This window comes from Hermetia illucens, chromosome 4, assembly GCF_905115235.1.
Source record: "Hermetia illucens chromosome 4, iHerIll2.2.curated.20191125, whole genome shotgun sequence".
Classification (NCBI taxonomy): domain Eukaryota; kingdom Metazoa; phylum Arthropoda; class Insecta; order Diptera; family Stratiomyidae; genus Hermetia; species Hermetia illucens.
Window position 1 is genome coordinate 59,950,696 of NC_051852.1, and position 7,501 is coordinate 59,958,196.

Consider the following 7,501-nt stretch of genomic DNA (forward strand, 5'->3'; position numbering starts at 1 on the left):
TATAAATTGCTCTGTATTTTAATAACGAACTATGCGATCGGGCTGGGAAAATTACTATGCACGCTCAAGACGTTAACAAATCTATGGTGAAATTCGTATTTGTTTCATCCAGTTCATCAATTCAATTCAATTTCTAAAAAATGCCAAAAAAAACGGCCTTCACACGGGATGACCCCCTTAAAGCTGAGGAGTTTGTCCAACCCTGGGAAAAAGGAGGACTCAAGCTGCATTCCTTGGTCGGTGATTATAATTGCCGGCATAAAACGGTGGAATCCATTCTCGACAGAGGGCTTCAGCACAATATTGTGAAGTAATGTCTTTCAGAGGTATCGCCTCAGGCCACCGCGTGAACTTATCGATGATTGTGAAACAATATCTGAAACCGGGCGAGTCTCGTCAAAATATATGGTCTTGGTCGCTCGTCTGAGGTTTCGCAGTATATATTGAATGTTAAACCGAACATAGGAAACTCTCTAAATGTGTATTTGGTGTTGATCCTAAGGCTCTGAAGAACTACGATGTCCTTCAACGCCTCGACGATTGCCGGAAAATCGACGGTGGCGGGGATTTGAACCCCTGCAACACGTGACAAACCGTCGGCAACCACGTTATCTTTTCCAGACACGTGTTGAATGTCGGAAGTAAACTAACTGATAAAGCTCAAGTGCTCTTGTTCTAAGCAAAAGTGGTTGGCTTATGGAAGGTGAACAATGTAAACAGCTTGCCTTCAAGGAGATATCGTATTTATTTGCAAAGTACCTGCCTGATAGCTCACTATCATACGTGCTCTATTTCCTTCTTGGAGAAGAAGCTCAACGGTTGCCAGATTTGTTTTCCTTTTTGGTGAAGAGCAGCACCTACGGCGTTAAATTTCGATTGATGGTATACAGTCTTGGGCAAGAAATAACGATAGAAGTTTAGCATTTTTTGGAAGTGGGAAGCTCGAAATCACTTGCACCGTGACTGGGTCCGATTGGATGCCTCCAAGGGTAATAAGGTGGTCGAGAAATCTCACCTGCGATTGTAAAAATTTGCACTTTTTAACGTTAAGTATTAGACCGGCTTCAAGGAGACGTTGAAAAATGCACTTGATTCTAAGTAATTGATTTGTCAATTTTTCAAAAGTTATTCCGAATGTTCATATGAGTCATATATGATATTAGAGCGGGAAATTCAAATTCATATAGGTGCTCATTACAGTTAAGATCTTCAGATGCTTCAAGTTTTTAATCTCTTTCTTAGTTTCGACATGCGGCATCGTTTGCTATGTGAAGAGTTCTATCACAGAACAAACACTTTTTTGGAGATTATCCATAGTATAGGCAGATGTCTGCGATGTTAAATCACTTTTCCTTGTGGCTAAATTAACCACATTTCCGGCATTGTAATAACTTTTTCTCATATGCTTTACGTTCTTAACGCAGACCTTTTATGGCAGATCTTGTACGATTTTTTTGTCATCACATATTCCACTCTACTTCAGAAGTGGTAGGCACCCACCATTTTCTACGGGGATTTCATCATCATCAACGACGCAACAACCGGTATCCGGTCTAGGCCTGCCTTAACAAGGAGCTCCAGACATCCCGATTTTGCGTCGAGGTCCACCAATTCGATATGCCTGAAAACTGTCTGGCGTCATACCAATTCTTCGTTTTCTATATTTTCCCCGAGTATTTCGTATGATACTGACGGTTTTATATACACAAATGTTTTTTGATGGCTTGTTTTCTACTAATAATAATAATAATCATTGACACAACAATCCATATTTGATTAGCATTGCACTTGCCCGAGATTATTACCCCGACTTGACGCAGGTACGCATTCACAGCTGAGACGACTGGTATCCGACGTCAAATCACGACACAAATCTCACTGCCATTAGTGAGATTCGAACCGCGACCTTCCGTACGACAGCCTCTTGTTCTAACCACTCAGTTATTCGGACAGTTTCTACTAAATTGAGCTGAATTTGACATCGAGTTTTTAAGGACATGGGTGCTACTGACGTCGCTATCTTTGTACGAGGCGTCGTTGTGTTGTAGATTATAAGCGGGTGTTGTTCTTCCGCGGATATGTTCGCCAGAACTTGATGAAAATGTGTCAATTTTTCTTCCATTATCAAGGGGTTCGGTTCTTCCAAACTTAACAATCATTTAAGTTCCTTTCGTGTACATATATAATAGGATCTTCAGATGTGTCTTAAGTAGAATCACTTCTAAATTTAAACGCTTACTACTGACTGGTAAATTTATCGTCTATCAACGAATGAAAAAATTACTTCCCTTCCTTACATACAGTAGGGTGCAAAACGGGACAACAAATTCTGAAAAATAAAACTAAAATGCATACTGTTAGAACGTATTATGTTAATTTTATTTTTTCAAACTAACATCCTTACAGTATTTAAAAAAAAAAAACAAAAAGTCATGCTAATTTCATCCCTTATCAAATAAATATATATAAGGGCATTGGCATATATATAAGGGCAGTTTTACACCAGTTTGTTTGTCACACAAACAAGTATTTATTTCAATACCCTTTTGATTTTTTTTATTGCTTCATCGTATTTCGCATGAAATCGTACAGTTTAGCAACATATTGGGGCGATATCTGCGGCAAGTACTTTGCATGCGGTCCCACAACTGGCTAATGTCCTTTAGTGGCGTTAGACTTTGCTTTAAACATGCCCAGCAATTCTCGATCGGATTTAGGTCTGAGTTCTGTGTCCGCCATTTGATAACTTCAAATTTTTGCTTTGTGATCCATTCATTGACAATTTTTTATGTATTTTTCGGATCGTTATCGTGTTGGCAAATAACCTTTTCTCCTGCTATTTCCATTTTATCAACGGCTGTAGGAAAATTTTCTTTTAAAATGGTCAGGTAATCTTTCTTTCGCATTACATCGTCAATCCCACAGTGTGGGTCAACTCTTTTCGGGATAATACACTCCCACACTATCAAAGATCTGCCACCGTGCTTCATTGTTTCTTATTTTGCCAGTTTCCATAGAGGGCCCTTCCCAATACCGTGCCTGACTCGAATCAATTAATGATTGCCTTATCCGACCAAATGATCTGTACATATAAGGATATTGTAGGAAATTATAAATACATTTTTGTAAGTAATGCACTAGTCCAGAAGCTTCTTCTAGACTTTTCACCGCCCCGCTACATAGCAAACAGCCAACGTGACGGGCTTCCGTGTCATTGGTTTTGAATGACCTTCTACCTTTGTTGATAGAGGTTGTCTTATTCGAGTTTCTTTCTGTGTTACTAACCGTGCACAGTAGACTTGTTAATTCTTAAAATTTTCGCAACTTTTCGGCTTAATTTGTGTGAATACGTTTAAACTACAAGGCATTCCTATCAATGCGGCTCAATTTGCAACTGGGCAAAATAGTTAAAAATAAAGTACCGTTAATATTCAGTCTATTACATGATCCTGCATCCTTCCATATATTTACTATGAGTATCCATACTATCCAGCGACAGGCATTTCGTATCCAGCACGGAGCGTGTCCTCCACAGCACATTTACACGATTCAGCAGTTAGCGTAGTAGACACAAAAGTACACTTTCATATATTCCCATGTGGGAATTTATATTCACAAGCAGCAAGCTTAAAGTGTCCACGCACACTGCACAAGACACCCCAGAATTAGACAACATTTCATACTCCTCGACTTGTATCGAACTCTTATTATAACAAGTTATCATAGCGTATGTGCATTGGTAACGCCAATCACATTGATCTGAGAGCTATAGTCAAGCAAGAAAGGCTATAGAACAATTCCTTATAGAAGTGCAGGAAACATCACCTTATTAGGTAATATACTATATCAATTTTTCCGAGCAGTGATATATAATTGTCCTAACCGTACATATATATGTTATATCAACATCGAATATTAATACTCCACAACTCATGTTACCAAATAATACTTGTCACTAGAGTAATTTGCCCTGCATTTATTACATTCATAGCGTAAAGTAAATGTACGGCGCGGCCAAATAGATATCAATGAAGAATGGATGAACCTTTCATGCCAGAGAAAGAAAAAAAACCGCTCTTCTCCTTTTATTGTCTTTATAAGATATTAGATAATACAAATTTTCATGCAAGGAACAGGGAATATGATTTTTGCGAAGGAGCATTACTTAGAAGTTATCTTTGCTTGGCAGACTTATTGAGTCTGCCCATCACGCAGAAAATCAAAATCATTTTTCACACAAGCACTCTATGGATTCCTCGGCCACTTGTTCTAGGAAATATTACGTAGATCTACACCATACACACATCAAGTAACAACCGACATTCATACCAAGCAATGAGCTTACAAATCAATTACTTAAAGCCAAAATCTGCATTCCCATATTCCCATGCATTTGAAATCATTTTCTAACCCAAGCCAACCAAAAAAACAGGTGATCAATACAACAGTAAATTCGCAAGCGGTATTCGGCGACGGCATCATTTCAGCACCCGACAACGGCCGCCGCCACTTGTACTACGTAGTGCGGTGATGTTTTGTAATATCACGCTATTAAAATATTACCTTTCACAGAAGCAATGTTACCATCACTTTGGTACTGTGTTATTATATACATATAAGCATCTCATCGACAATTCAATTGGATCTGGACCTTGAAGGGTGTTAGAGCGTTTCATTTAAGACCATAATGGTAAACTACAGGACTATGATACCCTGTAGGTGACAATGTGATCAGCATTGCATTCGCTTGTATTTATTATCCTAATTTAACTAAAGTACCTATTCCCAATAAACGCTGTGCGATTATTTATGGCGAAACACCGTGAAAATCATCGCTCTCTTTACATAGCATTTCTGTATCTGGAGATGTTTGATGGTGTACCACATGAACTCATCTGGTATGCTCAACTTGCTGAATAATATAACGATCGCCTTATAAGAATTCTTGTTGAGACATCCCAATGAAACAGATACCATCACTGCCAGTGACCTGCCCGGAATTGAACGATCGAAGCTGCCAATTAATGTTGAATTGCGTTGTGAAATTGCTTCACGCATCGACACAACTTGAATGAAGTGGCGTTCCACAACTAGTGTTCCTTGTGATCGACGTATCACCTGTCGCCCTCTTTCGTTTCGAGTATGTGCAACTATAAAAGTCAACAAACAGCGTCCCGCGAATGGAAGCGAAGATGTTGCGTTGTACCAATGACGTCATATGCCTTGATCATCCCAAGTGAGGATGATATCCGTGATCGATATGGAGTTGTACCAATCGTTGCAAGTCTTCGCCGGTCATGTAATTCGCGCTTGCGAGAATTCACTTGCCAAAATTGGTCTGAATATCAAGGTCGATAGGAAGTGGCCAATAGGCTGTCCGAAATAACGATGACTTAATACGTTGATTTGAAACCCTCGTGACTCCCATCCAGATTAGCCCTTTGACCCAAGAAAATGCAACGCAACCGATGAAGACGAGCCGACGTTCCTGTTGAACGGGACAAGAGCTGAAGAAGACTCCGCCACAGTCAAGTCATCGTATCTGAATATCCAATCACGATGCAAATCCAGTTAAGCCGCAAAGTAGATACGTCACTGAAATAGTCCCTCGCGAATTCGGGATCGAGAATCCACCCAATCTATGCTTGTCATAAAAGACGGATAAGAGAAGGACTTAGGCCAGTAAAATGCAAATTTCGAATTACAGGTAATTGTACCGATAGCTATACTCGACAAAATTGCTGCACAAGCAGTTAAGTTTTCGAGGCAAATGTAGTTATGGAATGTACATAAAAGACGAGCCTGATGACGGGTGGAAACTCACCACTTTAAACAATGCCAAACCTTATTTGGTATTTATTGATTTTTCAATTCCTTATATATTTGCATTGGTGTTAGGGTAGATCAGCGCTAATGCTCCTACTAGTTGCAGTATTATTTATAATATCTCTCATCTAAAGAGCCTTTATATCAAACAGACTGAATTATCAGAACGTGCCCAAGTTTTAGAATAATACCGATGTTTACTAGTAATGTGGAAAATCAACGTTGCGTGAACATTATATGGTCATGTCAGCGTCACATTAGATAAAATGGCCAATGAGATCTTTCTTTTGGATATTTTATCAAGCTCTGGTTAATAGTAGAATTTTTCATACTGGCTAAAAATATCAATTCTAATTAGCTCGAACAGAACAGTTCCCCTCTAGAAAATTTCGAAGTAATATGCATATCATTCACCTCTCCAAGTTCCTCTGAAGATACCCATTGGTTGCCAATTGCATTAATTTTAGAAGTTACTTTTCTTGCCGAAAGACACGACAGGCAACCAAGCTAAACAACAAAATTGACTGAAGGTTTCGTCCAGGGCTGAGGCCCTGGGAGCAGCGTGACCGAAAGTGCTGACAGGTAGTGATCTATTTGTCGACGAAACAGCCAGTCAATTTTCAATTTCAATACAATTCCATCTTTCAACATACGCAATTAGTAAATTGAATTCCGTCGTATGCAAAGACAACTCAAATGTCTTTCTTTCTAAAGTAGGCGCGAGTAAAATCGATAACTTGAAACTGACTTCCTTCTTCATAAAATAAATGTTTTCTTAAAAACTTAAGGATCCTGGATAGGGTAATCCTTTATAAAAATCGCAAGGATTCTCTTGTGAAATTAATTTTCCAACACCTTACATTTTCTTAGACATCGTTTCGATCTACACGGATCTTCGTCATAATTACAAACATGTTTCTACAATCGTTTTCAAATGACGAATAATTTCCGCGTTATTAGGGATTTGAAAATTGTTCGGGTGAATTGACCCCATATGCAGATCTAAATCGAAAATAGAGGTATTCCCTGTAAGGGCTAACGCCCCATATTGATCACTTTTTTCTTGTAACGCGAAAAAGTCTTCTGCTAACAGAAGTTAACATAAAACAAGTAATCTTGAACAATCGAACTTCACAGAACATATTTCATCTCAAAGGGCTCCATGCCACGTTTTGTGTATGATTTAGGTCAGCAGTTGATCCATCATACAATTTTCAACCGATTTTTATTACGATCCGTGTAGTCAGCTTTGTAACATCATTCCAGTGGCATAAATCATCAAGATATCACCAGTACATAGAATATAGTTGAATCTTCAATAATAACCGCTCTTCCAAACGTTTGGGGTGATCTCGTTAATACTACTTTCTTCGCTTCTTGGGTAGAACGGTATATTCTCTTAAGGGCGGATTAACACAGGTTTCGTTGCAGCATGTCAACAAACAAGGCTTCACGTCGCATCTGCTGCATGCTAGATTGAAGTTCTCGATTCCCCGTAGACGTGATCAGCACACGAAAGGATATGCAAAACAGTTGCAACACTGGGCTACGTCCGGGTGGAACTTGTAACCGGTCAGTGCCTACCCTGTTGATATCCAATGAGGCTGTCACTTCTTCCACGTCCCTCCATCTCTGGTCTTCACGATTAGCAAACGTTGAATGAAAACCCATGACG